This window comes from Zingiber officinale, chromosome 3B, assembly GCF_018446385.1.
Source record: "Zingiber officinale cultivar Zhangliang chromosome 3B, Zo_v1.1, whole genome shotgun sequence".
In the NCBI taxonomy this organism is placed as follows: domain Eukaryota; kingdom Viridiplantae; phylum Streptophyta; class Magnoliopsida; order Zingiberales; family Zingiberaceae; genus Zingiber; species Zingiber officinale.
Genome location: NC_055991.1, coordinates 88,130,166 through 88,150,103, shown reverse-complemented (window position 1 = coordinate 88,150,103; position 19,938 = coordinate 88,130,166).

The following is a 19,938-nucleotide window of genomic DNA, read 5'->3' as shown; positions in this document are numbered from 1 at the left end:
CCGTATCCGTTTCTGAAGGGCCTAACCCCGCTGTAAGTATCCCGCGTTTACACAATTTAGTAAACTACTTAATGCGAAAATTAGCAAAATCGAACATTAGGATCAAGTCACTTCTAAAGGAGGTAACAACCCTCAAAGAAGTGACCAACTTCAAATCTTTGCCTGACCTAGTTCAGACTGGAAACTCAACTCAAGTCCAAAAGCTTGAGGAAGAAAACTCCAGTCTGAAAACTCAGGTTAAGGACTTGAAAAAAATGTTGGAACGGTTTTCTTTAGGCTCCAAGAATATTGACCTAATTCTTGGGATACAAAGAGTCGTTTACAACAAATCTGGATTAGGTTTTAAGACCAAAAAGAAATATCGATCCTATCTGACCTTAGTCAATAGATCAAATAAAAAGGTAGTCCAAGCATGGGTATCTAAGTCCAACTTGGTCAATCAAGTTGGACTTGGTCAATATTGGGTCCCCAAGGATCAAGTCAATTACCTTGATAGACCTTATCGAGACTATGATCCAGGGGGAGCAAAAAGAAAAATTATCTTAACAAACAAATAAATTAAATAAATAATTAAATCATCTTAATAAACAGACAATTAAATTGAATCATTTTAATAAATAATTAGTTAAATTAAAATCTTAAAGGAACATAATTAAAGGAAAATCAATAATGGAGGCTCCAGAATAGCTGGCACCTCCAAAAGGAATTTACCCGGTAGGGTAACCGAATGCAACCTACCCGGCAGGGTAATTAGGACTAGAATAAAAAGGACTAAGTTTAACTTGACCCATGGTACTGGTGAAGTATTGGATGATAGTACGTTAGGGAAGCTTAGACTATGCATGTCTAGGAAGAAATGGCTTCGACCTGGTGCATTTGGCTAAGTGGAACTGACTGAAGCTACCCTTTATGGATCCTAAACAGTTAGACCAATGTTTTGTACTAAGATCAGTGGATAGGACTACTTGGAAAACTTTGAAGGCATGGTTACTTTAATGATGTCCAAGTGACTCACCATAGTCCAAAGGTTTATCCAAAGAATGTCTGTTTGCTGAGCTCAAAGCTAAACCTGAATCTAACACAAAGTTAAATCAAACCCTATAATTGAACCTAATTCATCTCACAAAATTGTAGGATCCCTTGATTGAAAAATCTAGATCGGGTGAGATGACTAAGGACAAAGCAAATCAAATTAAATTCTTTTAAAATCAAATTAAAATCAAATCAAATTCAAATTAAATACTTTTAAAATCAAATTATAATCAAATTAAATACTTTTAAAATCAAATTAAAATCAAATCAAATTCAAATTAAATATTTTTTAAATCAAATTAAATTCTTTTAAAATAAAATTCAAATTAAATACTTTTAAAATCAAATTAAATACTTTTAAAATCAAATTCAAATTAAATACTTTTAGAATCAAATTAAAATCAAATTAAAATCAAATTAAATACTTTTAAAATCAAATTAAAATTAAATTAATTGAATTTTATCTTTTTTAAAAAAAAACTTATTTAAAAATTCTTTTAAAAAACTTATTTAAAAATTCTTTTAAAAAACTTATTTAAAAATTCTTTTAAAAACTTGTTTAAAAAATTCTTTTAAAAACTTGTTTAAAAAATTCTTTTAAAAACTTATTTAAAAATTCTTTTAAAAACTTATTTAAAAATTCTTTTAAAAACTTATTTAAAAAATTCTTTTAAAAACTTATTTTTTCTTTTAAAAAAACTTATTTAAAAATTCTTTAAAAAAACTTATTTAAAAATTCTTTTAAAAAACTTATTTAAAAATTCTTTTAAAATACTTATTTAAAAATTCTTTTAAAAAAAACTTATTTAAAAATTCTTTTAAAAACTTATTTAAAAATTCTTTTAAAAACTTATTTCAAAATTCTTTTAAAAACTTATTTAAAAAGTTCTTTTAAAAATTCTTATTTAAAAATTCTTTTAAAAAACTTATTTAAAAATTCTTTTAAAAACTTATTTAAAAAAATCTTTTAAAAACTTATTTAAAAATTCTTTTAAAAACTTATTTAAAAATTCTTTTAAAACAAAACTTATTTAAAAATTCTTTTAAAAACTTATTTAAAAATTCTTTTAAAACAAAACTTATTTAAAAATTCTTTTAAAAACTTATTTAAAAAACTTCTTTTAAAAACTTATTTAAAAAATTCTTTTAAAAATCTATTTAAAAATTCTTTTTAAAACTTATTTAAAAAATTCATTTAACCAATTTAATCAACTCAACCAACAACTACTTAAATCCAATTCGATTAAACCAATCATCTCACTTTAATGGAGCAAACTTCAATTGAACTATCTTTGCATCAAAATGATTCCAATTCAGATACTTTATGTGTAGGAATTGGATCAATGGATGTTGGATAGTAGATGCTTCAGACACATGACTGGAGACAGATTAAAGTTCACAAAACTCAAGTTAAAGAATCTAGGCTCAGTTGCATTCGACAACGACAGTAAACTTAAGGTAATTGGAAGAGGTAACATCGAACTCAACTCAGACTTTATTATTCGAAAAGTCTTATTAGTTGAAAACTTTAACTTTAATTTACTCAGCATTAGCCAATTATATGATAGTGGGTACTTAGTTAACTTTACCAAATCTGGGTGTACAATTAAAAATGCTTATAACCATGAAATTATACTTAAGGGCATTAGAAGAAATAATGTATACACAATTAACCTACCAACATTCTCAACAAAGTGTCTCCTGACACAACAAGAAGAAACTGAGCTGTGGCACAGGAGATTGTGTCACACTCATACCAGACTTATTTCAAAAATAAGTCAAAATGGTCTAGTTAAAGGTCTACCCAAATTAAAAGTTGTTGAAAATTCAATTTGCAATGCTTGTCAACAGGGGTAAACAAACCAAATCAACCCATAAATTAACCAACTTAAATAGAACAACTTTAATATTTGAGCTCCTTCACCTAGATTTGTTTGATTCGCATGGAGCCAAGTCACTAAACAAAAACCAATATATTGTTAGTTAGAGTCCTAGAGTCAATCATTTGATGATTATATTATGGACCTGTTGTATCATATTCTTATATAAATAAAGGCATTTATTTTTTGGTTATTATACTTGTATTGGTGCCAAATAAACTCAGTATAATAACGTCCTTGAGTAGAAAATTCTCACCTATATCAATCGGTTAGTTGAACCGATAGTGAGATGATATAGGGAACACTACTCTTAATCATTCCTAGTCGAGTATTTGCAGGTTGCTACTCGAAAAACTTAGAGGTTCCATTGTACAAAAATTTCGTACAAAGGTTTGAACCTTTTCCTAGCTACCATGTGTTCTTTTAAATTAAATTTTGGATCGCCTGCGGAACTTAACACGTTTGATCCAAAACTTAATCTATTCGTTCTTTTAGGTTTTGACTTGGGTCTCCTGCGGAACTTAACACGTTCGACCCAAGTCACCTTAAGTTATTAATTCCATTAAATATTAATTTCCATAATTGGTTCCCAGTACTGACGTGGCGAGGCACATGGCCTTCTTGGATATGGGAGCAACCACCACCGACTAGACAAAACCTTTTATAGAAAGCTAATATTTAATTTCCTAAAATAACTTTAGGTTAACCGAAAAGAACAATCAAATCACAAGGGAAAGAAAAACAAAAGAACACTATATCGAAACAAATTCAAACTCTAGAATCATATGCCTCTTGTATTTAGTATTATTTCCAAAAATAACTAGTATGATGCGGAAACAAAAATTACTAGTTATACCTTTTAGAAAGACCTCTTGATCTTCTACCGTATTCCTCTTCTAACCTCGGACGCTGTGTGGGCAACGATCTTCCGAGATGAGAACCACCAAGCACCTTCTTCTTCCTTACAAGTTTCGCCATCAAAACTTCTCCTAGGATGAAGAGGTTCGCCACCACCACCATGCTCCAAGGGATACTAGAAAAGAGGCTTCTCCTTCTTCTCCTTCTTAGATCCGCCACCAAAGCTATCTCCACCATGAGAAGGTTTCGCCACACAAAGAAGAGGAGAGGAAAGAAAGGGGCCACACCCAAGGAGAAAAGAGAGGAAAAATAGAATAGAGTCGTCGCCTTGAAGCCTCCTCTACCTCCTCTTTATAATCCTTGGTCTTGGCAAATAAGGAAAATTTAATAAAACTTCCTTAATTTTTTGCCATTGAAAAGAAAAATTTATTTAATTAAAATAATTTTTCTTTTCAAATTATAATGGCTTACCACTCTTCTCCCCAAAACAAGGAGAGTTTTAATTAAAACAAAAATTAAAACTTCCTAATTTGTTTCTAGAAATTTATAAAAATTTCTCCAATAATTTTAATCCCTTCATGATTGGTTAATAAAAAGAAATTTTATAAATTAAAATCTTTCTTTTAAACATGTGGATAATTTCCAAAAATGAAAGTTATCTCTAAAAATTAAAATCTCCTTTCAATCTACAAATAAGGAAAGATATTAAATCTTTTCTTAATCTTTTGTAGAAACTAATAAAAGAGAATTTTTAATTTTTAAACTTTCTTTTAAATCATGAATATAATTAAAAGGAAATTTTTTACCAAAATTAAAATTAACCTTTTAATCTACAAATAAGGAAAGAGATTTTAACTCTTCTCTTAATCTTTTGTAGAATCTTATAAAAGGAAGGATTTAAATTTTTAAACTCTCTTTTAAATTATATTATCCACATAAGAAATTTTTTAAAATTAAAATTCCTTTTTATTTTAATAGGGACGGCCACATGAATTCACCCATGAAAATACCCATGGCCGGCCCTAGCTTGGTCTCCAAGCTAGCTTGGCCGGCCCCTATAGGATGGGTAAGAAGGTGGGTATAGGTGGGTATAGTACTCTATAATTAAGAGGCTACGATAGGGACCGAGAGGAGGAATTGGTTTTGGTCTCCCGATAAAATTAAGCATCCCGTGCTCGCCCCGAACACACAACTTAATTTTATCAATAATAATTCATTCCACTAGAGAACTATTATTGAACTACCGCACCAATCCCAAATTACATTTTGGGCTCCTTCTTATCATGAGTGTGTTAGTCTCCCTGTGTTTAAGATATCGAATGTCCACTAATTAAGTGAGTTACTGACAACTCACTTAATTTCTAAGTCTAACCGTACCACTTTCCTACTAACCATCATGGACTAAGTCCACCTGCAGGGTTTAACATGACAATCCTTATGAGCTCCTCTTGGGGACATTCTCAACCTAGATCACTAGGACACAGTTTCCTTCTATAATCAACAACACACACTATAAGTGATATCATTTCCCAACTTATCGGGCTTATTGATTCATCGAACTAAATCTCACCCATTGATAAATTAAAGAAATAAATATCAAATATATGTGTTTGTTATTATATTAGGATTAAGAGCACACACTTCCATAATAACTGAGGTCTTTGTTTCTTTATAAAGTCAGTATAAAAGAAACGACCTCTAATGGTCCTACTCAATACACTCTAAGTGTACTAGTGTAATTATATAGTTAAGATAAACTAATACCTAATTACACTACGACCTTCCAATGGTTTGTTCCTTTCCATTATGGTCGTGAGCTACTGTTTATAATTTATAAGGTTCTGATAACATGATCCTCTGTGTGTGACACCACACACCATGTTATCTACAATATAAATTAATTGAACAACTACATTTATCATAAATGTAAACATTTGACCAATGTGATTCTTATTTCTAGATAAATGTTTATACCAAAAGCTAGGCTTTTAGTATACACTCTAACAGTATTAACATTCAGGGACAATGTTAATGCAATAAGACTAGCATGTAGGTCAACTTGATGACTTGATCTCACAAGTCATGGATATAGAGATATCAAGTTGACACATGGGTATGCATTGGAGAATGTATACTGAATGACCCGCCATGAGAAAGTATCATGGATCGTTATATGAGTGTCATATACTTTCTCATGTGGCTATTAGTATGACTACTAGTCCTTGAACCTGAAGTCACTATGGATCCCTACATAAGGAGTTATGTACTTTGGTTTCGTCAAACGTCACCCGTAACTGGGTGGACTATAAAGGCGATTACTGGGTATGTAATGAATTATACAGAGGGATGTGAGTGATGTAGATGGGATCTATCCCTTCTATATGACGGGAGCGACATCGATATTCTTGATAGAGTGAGACCACGAAGTGCATGGCCATGCCCAAATGAGTCAATATGAGATATTGAGCTCATTTGATTTAGTGAGTCTACTTGGAGATCAAGATTTAGATTGGTCAGAGGATGACACGGTCTATGCCTCACATTGATCAATCTAGATGTCTAGGATAGAAGGACACTTGTCATATATTGTGAGGAGTCACAATTAGTAGTCACAAGGTGATGTTGGATCTCAACATTCTTGTAACTTGGGTAGTAATGATGTGTTGCTAGATACCGCTCATTACTTATGCTCCTAAATGGGTTTAGGGACATTGCCAACGTTACAAGAACCTATAGGGTCACACATTAAGGACAATTAGATGGAGATTAGGTTCATATGATGGACCAAGAGGATTAGATTCATGTGATGAATCAAATTGGATTAAGAGTAATCCTAATTGGGCTAATTGAGTTAGACTCAAGTTGATTCATGTGTTCAATGAGTCTAATTTAGATTATGGCTCATTGAATCAATTTAATTAAATGAATTAGATTCATTATATTAAATTGGCTTGAATTAAATAGTTGGATTAGATCAACCATGAGAGAGATTAAGTCAAGTTGGACTTAGACTTGAGAGGAAGAGGAAGAGTCAAGTTTGACTTGACTTTATGCCACATCATTTGTGACTTGGCATTAAGTGGCCAATGATGATGTGCCACATCATCATGTTTAGCACATGTGTGTGCCACCTCATGGAGGTTACATATTCCCTCTTTAATGACCACTTAATGCAAAAATGGGGGTTACACTTCTTGTATTGGCCGACCACTTTTGTGGTGAATGAGGAATTCATTTTTCATTCAAGGCTCATTCACATCTTCTTCTTCCTCAAGCTCTCCCTCTCCTCCTCTTGCCGTGGCTGATCAAGGGTGCTAGCACACCTTTGTTTAGTTTTTCTCCACCCATTTGTTCGTGTGGATACTTCTAGAGGATCGTACGCTTGACGATCTCGAGATCCGGCACTTCCTTGGACTAGTGGAATTCGTAAAGGGCACGCATCAAGGGTAATTCCTTCTCCTAGTTTAGAACTAGCATAAAACTTGTACTCGTAATGTTTTCGAAAGTTTTTACTTCGCACGGATCCGGTGGCTGGGGGTTTCGGGGTTTCCGCGACGCGAAAAAGCGGTTTTCGCAGCCCGAAAAACCTAACCTATTGCCTAGTAATAATCGATGACTACTCAAGATATACTTGGGTAAAATTTTTAAAAACTAAAGATGAAACCTTTGAAACATTTAAAATCTTTTACAAATTAATAGAAAATGAGAAAGACACTCACATAAAAAGAATCAGAAGCGACCATGGGGGAGAATTTGAGAATCACAATTTTACTGAATTTTGTGAAATAAATGGGTACAAACATGAATACTCCTGCCCTAGGACCCTTCAACAAAATGGTCTAGTAGAACGAAAAAATATAACCCTACAAGAAGCTACTAAGACCATGCTAAACGAATATAAACTATCTAATGAATTCTGGGCTGAAGCAGTTAATACAACCTGTTACATTCAAAATAGGATTTTAATTAACAAATTTCAAAATAAAACACCCTATGAAATTTATTATAATAAAATTCCTAACTTAAACTATTTAAAGGTATTTGGGTGTAAAGTCTTCATTTTGAACACTAAAGACTACTTAGGGAAATTTACATCAAAAACAACCCCTGAAATATTTTTAGGGTATTCAACAACCAAACCAGTAGGGCATATAGAGTGTATAACAAAAATACCCTAAAAGTAGAAGAAACAACAAATATAATATTTGATGAAGAAAATAAATTACCCAACATAATAAATGAAAATACAAAAAATGCTAACTCAATAAACAGAGAAGATGATGAAATTCAACCTGAACCTATTGAATCTGAAGAACAAATCACTAACTCAAATGGTATAAGACCAACAAGAACAAGCACAAATCACTCATCTGACCAAATTTTGGGTGATCCAACTTTAGGAGTCAGAACTAGGTCATCTTATAGGAACCAGAGACAAATAGCCCTGCTTTCAAAAATTGAACTCAAAACTATAGAAGAAGCCCTACCAGACCCAGATTGGACTCTAGCAATGCAAGAAGAATTGGCCCAATTTGAAAGAAATCAGGTCTGGGAATTAGTGCCTAAACCCGTTAATAAGTCCATAATTGACACAAATGGGTTTTTAGAAACAAATTAAATGATTAAGGTGAAATAGTTAGAAACAAAGCTAGGTTAGTAGCTAAAGGGTTCAGTCAAGTAGAAGGATTAGACTATGATGAGACCTATGCCCCTGTAGCAAGACTTGAATCCATTAGGATGTTACTGGCCTATGCAGCACACAAGGGATTCAAGCTATTTCAAATGGACGTAAAATCCACATTTTTAAATGGATTTATTAAAGAAGAGGTATATGTAGGTCAACCTCCAGAATTTGAGGACTTAGAACAACCAAATTATGTCTTTAGACTAAAAAAGGCCCTATACGGACTAAAACAAGCACCTAGAGCTTGGTATGAACGTCTGTCCAATTATCTAATATCAAAAGGATTTAACCAAGGTCAAATAGACCCAACCCTTTTCGTAAAAACCTTAGAAAACGATATTTTTATAGCCCAAATTTACGTTGACGATATTATTTTTGGATCAACAAACTCTAAATTTCTAAAAGAATTCACCAAACTAATGGAAAATGAATTTGAAATGAGTCTGGTAGGTGAACTTAATTTCTTCTTAGGTTTACAAATTAAGCAAACTAAAGATGGAATTTATATTTATCAAACTAAATATGCTAAGAAATTAATTAGAAAATTTGGAATGGAGAACTCAAAAATCATTAATATACCAATGACTATTAATGCTAAAATTGACTCAGACTTAGAAGGTAAACCAGTAGACTTGAAATACTATCGAAGTGCGATAGGAAGTCTACTATACCTAACTGCGAGCCGATCAGACATTATTTTCGCAGTAGGTATGTGTGCACGATACTAATCTTGTGCAAAAGAGTCTCACTTAACCCTTATCAAAAGAATCCTTAGATATGTTAAGGGAACCCTAAATGTAGGACTATGGTACCCTAGATCTGGCACCCTTGACCTAACCGGCTACTTTGACTCAGACTATGTCGGGTGCAAGCTAGATAAAAAAAAAAGCACAAGTGGTAGCTGTCAATTTCTAGGGCAATGCCTAGTAAGTTGGTCAAGTAGAAAGCAACACTGTGTTGCTTTATCTACCACTGAAGCTGAATATATAGCCTTAGGTGAATGCGCATCTCAATTACTATGGATGATGCATACCCTTAATGATTATCAACTGGAATATCAGAAAACAAAAATCTTAATTGATAATATAAGTTCAATAAATCTAGCAAAAAATCCAATTCATCACTCAAGGACTAAACATATAGAAGTGAAGCACCATTTTGTAAGGGATCACGTAGCTAAGGGTGATATTGTACTCAACTATGTTGAGCCAAAATCAAATCTAGCTGACATTTCATAAAGCCCTTACCTGAACTTGAGTTCAGCTCACTTAGAAGACAAATAGGGATGTGCTTAGTAGAATAGGACGTATATTTTCTTGAAATTTTTGTCTTTAAATTAGTTTGGCTTTAAAATCTTAGGAAAAATGATTTTCAAAGCTCCAAATTTTGTTAGTTTTTCAAAATCTGGTTTAGCATAGGATCTCCCCCCTAGAAATCTTGTACCCCTAGTTTCAGCCAGAGCATCTCACAAGCACACTAGGTCTACCTTGCTTGTGTTTGAAAATACTTAGACCGGTGTGAGGTGCATAGGGTACTGCCTGGACTTAAGAATACTTATGTCAGTGCATCGACATAAGTCTGGCGTTAAACACTTAACTTACAGTAATCAAGTCAAGTCATCCAGTCCTAGTCAAATCTAACTGGATCTATTGACTCAACTTGACTAACCAAGTGAAAGCTATTGTCCTCTAGGCAATCAGCTAGTAGCTAAATGGTTAGACATGTGGCCAAGAAATTAAGTGTTTGATTTTTTTTTCGGTTACTCAACTTATACATTAGGGTTCTGATACCTCACTAAAAGAATTTAGTTAACTGGCAATCAATTTAACTCGACTCATGCTTGGACATTAAGGGTTGAAATTATTGCTCCTCCTTGGCCCCGTTAAGTATTTTTAAATTAATTATTCGCTTCAATATTTTTTGAAAACTTAGTTTATTTGTTTCTCTTTCCAAGTTATTGTTCAAAAAGCTTGTTCAAACTTGAGAAAATATTTACCAACAAAGCTTTTCGGATCTATCTAACAGAGTTTGAAAATTCATTTTTCCCCAAAGATTTCAACTAAGTTTCAAATTTGGCTAAAGAAAAATTATCTCTTTAGACATTTAGCTAAGAGGTTAACAATGAATATTAATTATAAAAAGTTAAGTATTTTCTTTAAAAGTTTTTTTTTCTTTCTTTAAAAGTTTTTTGTTCCAAACTCAATTCAAAGTTTGTACTTAAGCAAATCTTAAGTTTTCAAAATTTTGACTAAACAGAGTTGTTTTGTACTTAAACTATTCTCTTAGCAATTTTTTTTTTTAAGTTTTCCTACAAAGTTTTTTGATGTATAGCAAAGGGGGAGAGTAGGACAAAAATTCAAATTAAGGATAAGAATTCTTTTATTAAGGGGGAGCCTTAGCCTTACAAAGTTTAAGTTAGTTTTAGCTTAACTATGCTTGTATTCCTTTTAACTTACTTTGAAAAATATTTATCTATTTTTCTTAACTCTGAATTTCAGTTGTCATAATCAAAAAGGGGAAGATTGTTGGTGCGGGAAGCATCCAACGATCGAACCGTTGTTTTGATAATGGCAAAGGAATTCAAAATTAAAGTTATGTTGTTATCTAACAAGGTTTATGGAGCTTGCAGGAAATTCCTAGGTGGTACTTAGGCAAAAGTCCTAACTATGGTTAGGCAGGTGAAAACCCCTAGGGGTGGTAACCCTAGGTCATAGGGGGCGGTAATCCTATGTGGAAAGTCTTGGCTGGTCGAGGGCTTCAGGCAAAAGTCCTAGGGGGTGGGGTGGTAACCCTAGGTGGAAAGTCCTGGTGTCGCGAATCAGGTGGAAGACTGGACGAGCCGGGAAGCAGGAGTCCAGCAGAAAGTCCGGAAGCATCGAGTGTCGAGCAAAAGTCCAGTCGATCTGGAGGATCGAGCTGGCATCAGGTAAACTCTCCTGAGAGGAGTAGGTGAGGACGTGTTCCCCGCAAAGGGAACAGTAGGCGTCAGGTCGACCTAGGGTCTTCCGGTCGGAAATCCGAAATCAGACCCGGACAGTCTGGAGACTGTCAAATCTATTTCTATATCTTATCGTTGTGCTCTAACTCTGTTTTGCAGGAACCTAATATTTTTATTCAGGGTTAGGTCTGACCGGTATCGGTTGACCGAACATTGGGATCGGTCGACTGAACCCTCAAGCCAGCAAATCAAACTCTAGAGATTGGACCAGGCTCGACCAGAGGATCGGTCGACCGAACCAAGGATCAGCGTCGACTGGATCAGGCCAGGTTGATCGGGTCAGAGGAGCTGATCGGTCGACTGAACGAGGGGATCGGTCGACCGAACCGAGGATGAGACTTGACTAGATCGAAGCGGAGCGAGTGGATCGGATGGGAGAAGACCGTCTGATCGGTCGACCGAACGCAGGGATCGGTCGACCGATCTGCCTCGGGTCAAGCCTGATCCCAAAACTTGGGGATCTGGATCAGCCTCACAGAGCCTATAAAAAGGAGCCTCGGAAGCAGCCGAAGAACATCACGAACAGAAGAACTTGTGCTCCTCCGTGCGCTACTACAAACGCTCCAACAACGCTCTGCTACTCCAACGAATTACAACTCCAAATTTCTTTGTTCTCGTTTCGTTGGTATAGCTTTTCTTTCATTTGCACTTAACTGTAATTCAAATTGTAATCATCTTTTCGATACTTTAGTTGTTGCCCACCGAAAGCGATCAACGATCGCGGGCCTTAGAGTAGGAGTCGCCCTAGGCTCCGAACCAAGTAAACTCTTGGTGTCCTCTGTCTTCTGTGTGTTTTCCTTGTTCCGCTTATCTTTCCGCTGCGTTAACTCGATACGCTTTTCTTACGATTCCGAAATGTGTGAAATAGCCATGAGCGTTGTGTAACGCCCCGCCCCTCCTGCTAAGGGGACGAGGTTACTTAGACATACATACCTACTTACTACAGCGGAAGTCTTACTTAGAGAATTTAAAAACTTTTCCTTACTTTAAAATCACCATGGACATAAAAAAAAAATCACATAGCATACTTAACATGATTTTTGAGTCATAATACCCAAACACATACTTAATGTCATGGAGTCATAAAGTAATAACATAAACATGACATATTTCTTATTAAACAAAAGCAGGTCTTTGCCTTTAGCCAAGCCACTACCACACACATCCTTCTAGCCCATCCTGCTGCTCCCCTAGTTCATCCATTCCTTGCCTTTATCTGTGGTACAAGAAAGTAAGCTGTGAGCACTCATGGCTCAGTAAGTTCCTTTCCTACTCACAAAAACTGTATAGCATATCAAAATCACAAGTCAAAATGCATGGAGACAAATTTATCATATCAAGCAGCATATCATGGCATATCGTAACAAAATCATCATAAAGTATCATGGCATATTCTAACATGAACATCAAATGTATCCTGACATAGCATAACATTATCATAAATATCATGGCATAATCATCAAGTATAGACAAGGTGAATTCCTAAACATGTATCATGAAACATATGCAACATGTCTTTTGAAAACTTATAATATACATACTTAAACATAATCTCAACATGATTAGGGTCCCGGCTTGTACCACATACATAAATGCGCGCGTCCTATGTAGGTCCAAGGTAGCAAGTCTTGAACCCTACAAGGCATACATACTAGGCCTGTTTCTTAGTCCATCGACCTAGGGGCACTTAGGAGCTCATCCCTAACGAGGCCCGTTTCTTAGTCCATCGACCCCGGGGCGCTTATGGAGCCCACCCTTGGTACAAGCCATACATAAAGTAAAGTAGCATGTCATACATATCATAGTTCTTATCATTTCATGCATATCATATTTCTTAACATATCATAAAACATGCATATTTGGACACACAGCACATGCATGGATCATAAGCATACATAATGAACATGTCATTCATCATATCATAAAGCATGCATATTTGGGCACACAGCACATGCATGGATCATAAGCATACATAATGAACATGTCATTATCATATCATAAAGCATGTATAATTGGGCACATAGCACATGCATGGATCATAAGCATACATAATGAACATATCACCTATCATAGAAAGTCATAATCATACATGAAATCATTAAATAACATCTCTTAATTCATAACATAGCATGTGAGGCACATCTAGGTCACTAAACCTATTATGGCCGAAAGTTCAAGAGTAGGGGCATGAACCCTAGACAACATACAAACATAATAATCTCATGATAACTTCGCATCCTATCATAAGAAAGATCATAAGCATGTTAACCTAAATTTTTAAGCCCTCCTAGGTTTCTAATTCATTCATGGCCGAAACCTTCATGAAGAGCAAACAAGTTCTAAGCAACATGCAAACATGTAAACCCTAAACTCATATCATATCATATTTCATAAGGAACAACTTGAGCATGTTTAGTTTGGGTTCTAAGTTCCCTTATCATGGCCGAACCCTAGCAAGCCTCATTCTAGGTTACAAGTAGCATGAAAGTGTTGAACCTTAAGCCAATATCCTACACATTTCTTGAGGAACATCATAAGCACATTTGGTTCAAGTTCCAAACTTCCTAAGCCCATTAATTTAAGGTGGCCGAGACATGTTAAGCATGGAAACTAGGTTTCTAGTGGCATAAGAGCATGGAAACTACAAACACATTTCATAGCACTTATTACAAGAAACATCATGAGCATATCTAAGTTGGGTTCTAAGTTTCCCTAGGCCTTTAGACCAATAGTGGCCGAAACATGTGAGGCATAGATTTGTTTTTCATGTGGCCTCAAAGCATGGAAACCCTACACAATTTTCATGGCATCATTACAACAAACAACATGAGTAAACTTAGTTTAAAATCTAAGCATCCTAGCCTTAAAACTTTGTGTGGCCGAAAGTCATATGTAACCAAATTTCTATGTAACAAGCAAACATAAGAACATCAAACTAGTTTCATATCATTTCATCAAGAAGGTCATGAGCATCTTAGACTTGTTTTAAACTTTCCTAGGCCTCAAATCTCAACATGGCTGAATCTTCATAAGCATGGAATAGAGTTCAAACCAACATACAATCATGGGCATAACATTTTAGCTTCATATCTTGTCTTAGAAAAAAAAAATCATAGCATGCTTAGTTTTAGGTTTAAAGCTCTCCTAGGCCTTTAGTTCTTCCATGGACGAATATTCATGAGCATGAAATGGAGTTTCAATCAACATACAAGTAAGAGAAAAAGTTAACAACACCATTATCATGGGGTACATAACACAAGAACAAGGGAGCATGTTTAGTTTGAGTCTTAAGCTTACCTAGTCCTCTTGTTCATGCTTGGCCGAGAGTCTAAGGTTCATGGATCTAAGTTCTCATTAATCATTCTAGCATGGAAACATCAGATTAACCTCCTACATAAGATACATGTCACAAGAAATATAATAAGCATATCTAGTTTAAAATTTCTTAGACTCTTCCTTTTGTCTTGGCCGAAATTTCCATGAAGCAACCCTAGGTTTTTAAGCAATCTATCTTCATGAAAACCATATGAGCTATTGTACCACAGGTGAGGGGAAGCTTACCTAGTGTTCACTTGTTGATCCTTAAGGAAATGATACCCTTGGTGAAGAGGAAGAAGAGAGCTTCTTCTTCTAGCACTCCTTTTGATTTCTCTTGCTTGGAAGGGTACACCTTGAAGGCTCCTTCTTGAAATTTAGTTTTCTCTTAGAGAGAAAACCTAAACTTGGCTTTTGGAGATGAGGGAGGAGAGCTCTAGTTTCGGCAATGGTGAGGAAGAAGGAAGAAAATGAAATCCTTTCCTCTCTTTCCTTTTTATGCTAAGTAGGTGGAAGAAACAAAGATGAACTTTGCTTCCCTTTCTCTTTAATTCATTTATATCCTTTCCTAATGAGAATATGTCCCCATTCATCTCCCTTAATTCTTCTCATCCTCACTCTCTTAATTCCCACGAAAAATAGAGAGAAAAGAGAGAAAAAAAAAAAGACAACTTGTCTTTTGCTTATTCCTTTTCTTAACCAAGAGGTAAACAAGAGGAAGAAAGCTACTTGATTTTCTCTTGTTCCCTTACTTAATTATATCCTCACTTTTAACTACAATTCCCATCATTTTCCATTCATATGTTATTCATTATCCTGGTGGTTATCATACAATTTTATTTCTATCCTTTGTGAGAGGTCCAAGGTTCAAACCTTCACCTCTTTTTTTATTTCTCTTATTTCTTTTTCTTTTGATTCTTCTTACTTTTATGCTCTAAAGCAAATAACACTCATATACTTATCTTATAATTTCATGGGTGTTACACGTTGTTCACCCCCTCCCCCCCACCTCTAGCGCTTTCGATCCAACACAATAGACGTTGTTGCAAAAGATCCTTCCATGGCTACACATAACATAATAAATATTGATGTTGATGCTGATTTATCCATAATAGATATGAATACAACTATTGACAATGGAGTTGAAGTTGATTCTATTAGGACCCTTGATGGCCGGCTAGAAGGGGGGATGAATAGCCCCTGTATAAATCAAAACAAATAAACCTTTCTCGGACTTATAACTTAAAATAACACTTACATAAGAGAATAATAAAAAAATTGAAAAGAAAGAGGCACAGCAAATTACTTGGTTACAACCGAGGAGACTGTTAATCCAAGGCGAAAAAGTGCACTAAAAAATCTCCTTCAGGTAGAGAAGTCTCTTACAGCAATGAATGCAGAGAAACAAAGCTAAACAAAAAACTAAGAGTGTACAAGTATTATTTTTTTGTATTTCTCGTTGTTATTTAGCCTTGTTCGGGGGCTTGGAAGGCGCCTGGAGGGGGATAAAATTTTATCCCCTTCACAATGGATCATGATCAAACGCAATCCGAATAAAATCCCAGGAAAGTCAACCAAGTTAACTTTTTCAGTCCGGGCCTTCCGCTACGGTTTCGCTCGCCTCGGTCCGAGTCTTCCACTCCAGTTCCTCTTGCTTGGGTGATCTCGATCATCCGAAATAAGACTCACCTGAACCCAACTTCCGACCTTCTCGAGCAACTTTATGCTCCTGGCTTCTCGTCCCTCGGAAATGTCGTGCGCCTCCTTCTCATCCACTTGTGTACTCTTCCGTAGCACCTCGTCCCTCAGACGCACCGAGCCCGTCGGCTCTCTCCTGTGCCATCCTTCTAAGTATGTTGAACTAGAGTCATCATCAGAGTCTGAACTAAAAGAGTATGTCGAACTAGCACTAATGGTGAGTTACCGAGAGAAGAGCATCGATGAAAGGGGAGCTACATCTGAAGAAAGCAACAATGAAGAGGGAGAATCCAGCTTCAGATCAGATCTAGTAAGTGAGGTATGTTTTCTACCTCCTTATCAGATATATTCAGGTATAACATTAATGCCTAAATATTATGTAAGCTTAAAACTAAGAATATCAAATTAAAAAAAAAATGTAAATTTGAAAACCATCTTAGCTAAAGCATGTCTAATAAAAGAATTTGATAAAGTTAAAAATAGAAATATAAAATTAAAAGAACAAATAGAATGTTTTAAAAATTTTGCTATTCCAAATTTTAGAAACTATAAAGAATTTAATTGGTAGTTACAAAATCATAGAGGCTAAATTATAAAAGCGAAAGAAAATATATCCCATAAATTTTTTTGATAAATCCATTATGTAGAAATTTATTTTCGATTCCTAAATCATGCTTAAACTAAATTAAATGAATTTTATGCATGCTTCAAATTTAATATGCTTTAGTTTTTAAATTTGTTTATCAAATTAATAATTTCATATACCTTCTTTTAATTTTTTTTATATTGAATTTTTTTGCACAAATATAAACATATTATCTACTCACAAAAATATTTTCAAATTTTTTTTTTCATTATATTTATTTTTAAAATTCTTCTTTTATAAAATGAGTTTTGATGATTAAAAATATTTAGAATTTTTTTTTAAAAAAAGCATAATTTTTTTATCATCTTGAGTGATGTTTTATATTAGGTAAAATATTTTAGAATTTTTAGACAATTATCTGATATTTTATAAATTTGTGATAAAAAATATAATTTAAAATTTAATTATTTTTAGAAATTAATTTCTGAAAACTTGATTTTTTAGGAAGTTACAGTTGTATTTTGGATGGTGATAAAAATTAGTAAGATTGTTAGCACTTTAAAACTATTTTTAATAATTAATTTTAAAAATAATGCTATCTTATTAAAACATTTATTGTTGTTACATTATAAATATTTGATAGGTGAAATTTTTTACCCTAATATAATTACTTTTTTTTGACTTTGACAAAAATCTTAAAGATTTTTTGAAATATAAAAATAATTTTAAATTTATTTTTATCAAAATAGATAATTAATTGATAAAATTAGTACATTGTTTTAAAAATTTGGTAAAAAGATAAGATTACTGATTTTTTTTTCAATATTTTGCTAGCTATTTTTTATTTTTCCCTAACATGTTTTTTTTTTTTTTAATGTAATCAAAAGAGAAGAAAATTAGGATTAAATTTAGGAGGAGTTATTGATATTGATTTAATGATTTAATTCTTTACTTGTTATAATTACAAATTGATTAGAGTTAATTACAATATTACTAAGTTTAGTGTTTTATTTAACCGAAACATAACTTGGGTTATTGCACATCAAACAGAGGGAGTTGTAAGTATCCTAGATTGGTTTTGATGCGATCAATCAGGTTCAGTTATATTCTGTGTATTTGATATCTTGTGTATAAGTGTATAGGGACTTAGGAACACAAAAAGTCTAGTGGAAGATGCAGCGAGTGAGAATAATGGCACGGGAAGTAAATCGACAGGCACGGTGCATCTGAGGGACGAAGAGATGCAGAAAAGTACACTGACGGATGGGAAGGATGCGCGGGACACTTCCGAAGGATGAGAAGCCGAGAAGGAAGTTTGCTCGAGGAGAAGGGCAAAGTTGGGTCAGATGAGTTTAACTTTAGATGGCCGAAGAATCACCTAAGCGACCAGAGCAGCTACCGGACAAGTCAACACAAAGTTGACTTGTCCAAGCGCTTGGACCAAGTCCATGCGCTCGGACTCTAGGCGCCCAGACCAGTCTAAGCGCCTGGACCGCCCTTTCGGAGACGTTGCAGCGAGAATAGAATTTGAGTCCACGTCAGTAACATTCCGGGCGCCCGAGCATGGATAAGAGACTTATCAAGAAGTCGTTGCGAAGTGGATAATGCACCATAGTGGAGGCACTTGGACCTAGTCCAAATGCCTGAAACCTGCCACATCAACAACGACTATATTTCGACCAGTGAACTAGTCCTCTTCATTCAAAAAAACACTGGTTTACGAACTCTGTACTTTCAATTCGTTCATTCTCCAATGTCATCGTATGTAAAAAGGCATACTCTAGCTTCATCGAAGGAGAACTTCTAGTAAACTGGTATTTACCTTAGATTAACAAACTCTTCAATTGTAACCAACTAAAAGTTCTGTATTTCTTCTTTATTTTATCTTTTGTTTAATTATTTCTTGTTCAACTAATTTGTATTTGTCTTTGCTAAAAAAGAAAGTAAAAGAAAATATTAATCTAATTGGCAAGGCTATTTATCCCCCTTCTAATCAGTCTCACCAGGACCTATACCAATAACATCAATCACATTAACACACATTCTAGTATTTATAGAGAGCACCAACAATTCAATTATTAATTCTAATTATGATTAATCCTTCAATCAAATTCATTATCATTCTGATTAAATAATCTATACCAATTCATTATCATTCTGATGATTAATTAATCAATACCAAACGGCTCCCTTCCCTTAAAGTAAGAGTTATTTTAGGATTAAAAGAATGTTCATTTGGTGATTAGTTAAATGTTGAATGTATTTTATTTTTGTCCAAAATAATTTTAATGAAATCGATAAAAAAAAAATTGAAATAATTTTATTGGTATATTAATAAATAAGAGATGTATTTTCTCACCTAGCAGCTATTAAAAATTAAATAAAAAGCATCATTTTAATTTTTTATCTTTATGTCTATATAAAGTGATGCTTTTTTTATAAAATATTAATTTAAAAATTTCAACGATCCTTTTATAAACTAAGATCAAATTTATATTTCTAAGAGCATAAGAATTGAATTTACAAATATTTTGATTCGCCTAACAAATCTAGTCATTTCCATTAACTTTAAAAAAAAAATAAGGGGGCGTTTGGTTTAGGGTAATAGGAGTGGGGAATGAGAATGAGAATCATTGATTCCCACTGTTAATGTTTGGATTATAGAAATAGGAATACAAATAAGGGAATGAATCCTTGAAATTGGGTAATAACTCATTCCCATGTACCCCCTTCAATGAGCCATTACCCTATTTTCATCAATCAAAATATTCCCTTATTCCAAAAATACCCTTGACTTAAAATTAAAATTTTCTCCATTAATATCAAATATCAAAATATATTTATTTATTTTTTCTTTCATATCACTTATCTCTCCTTATTCTCTCTC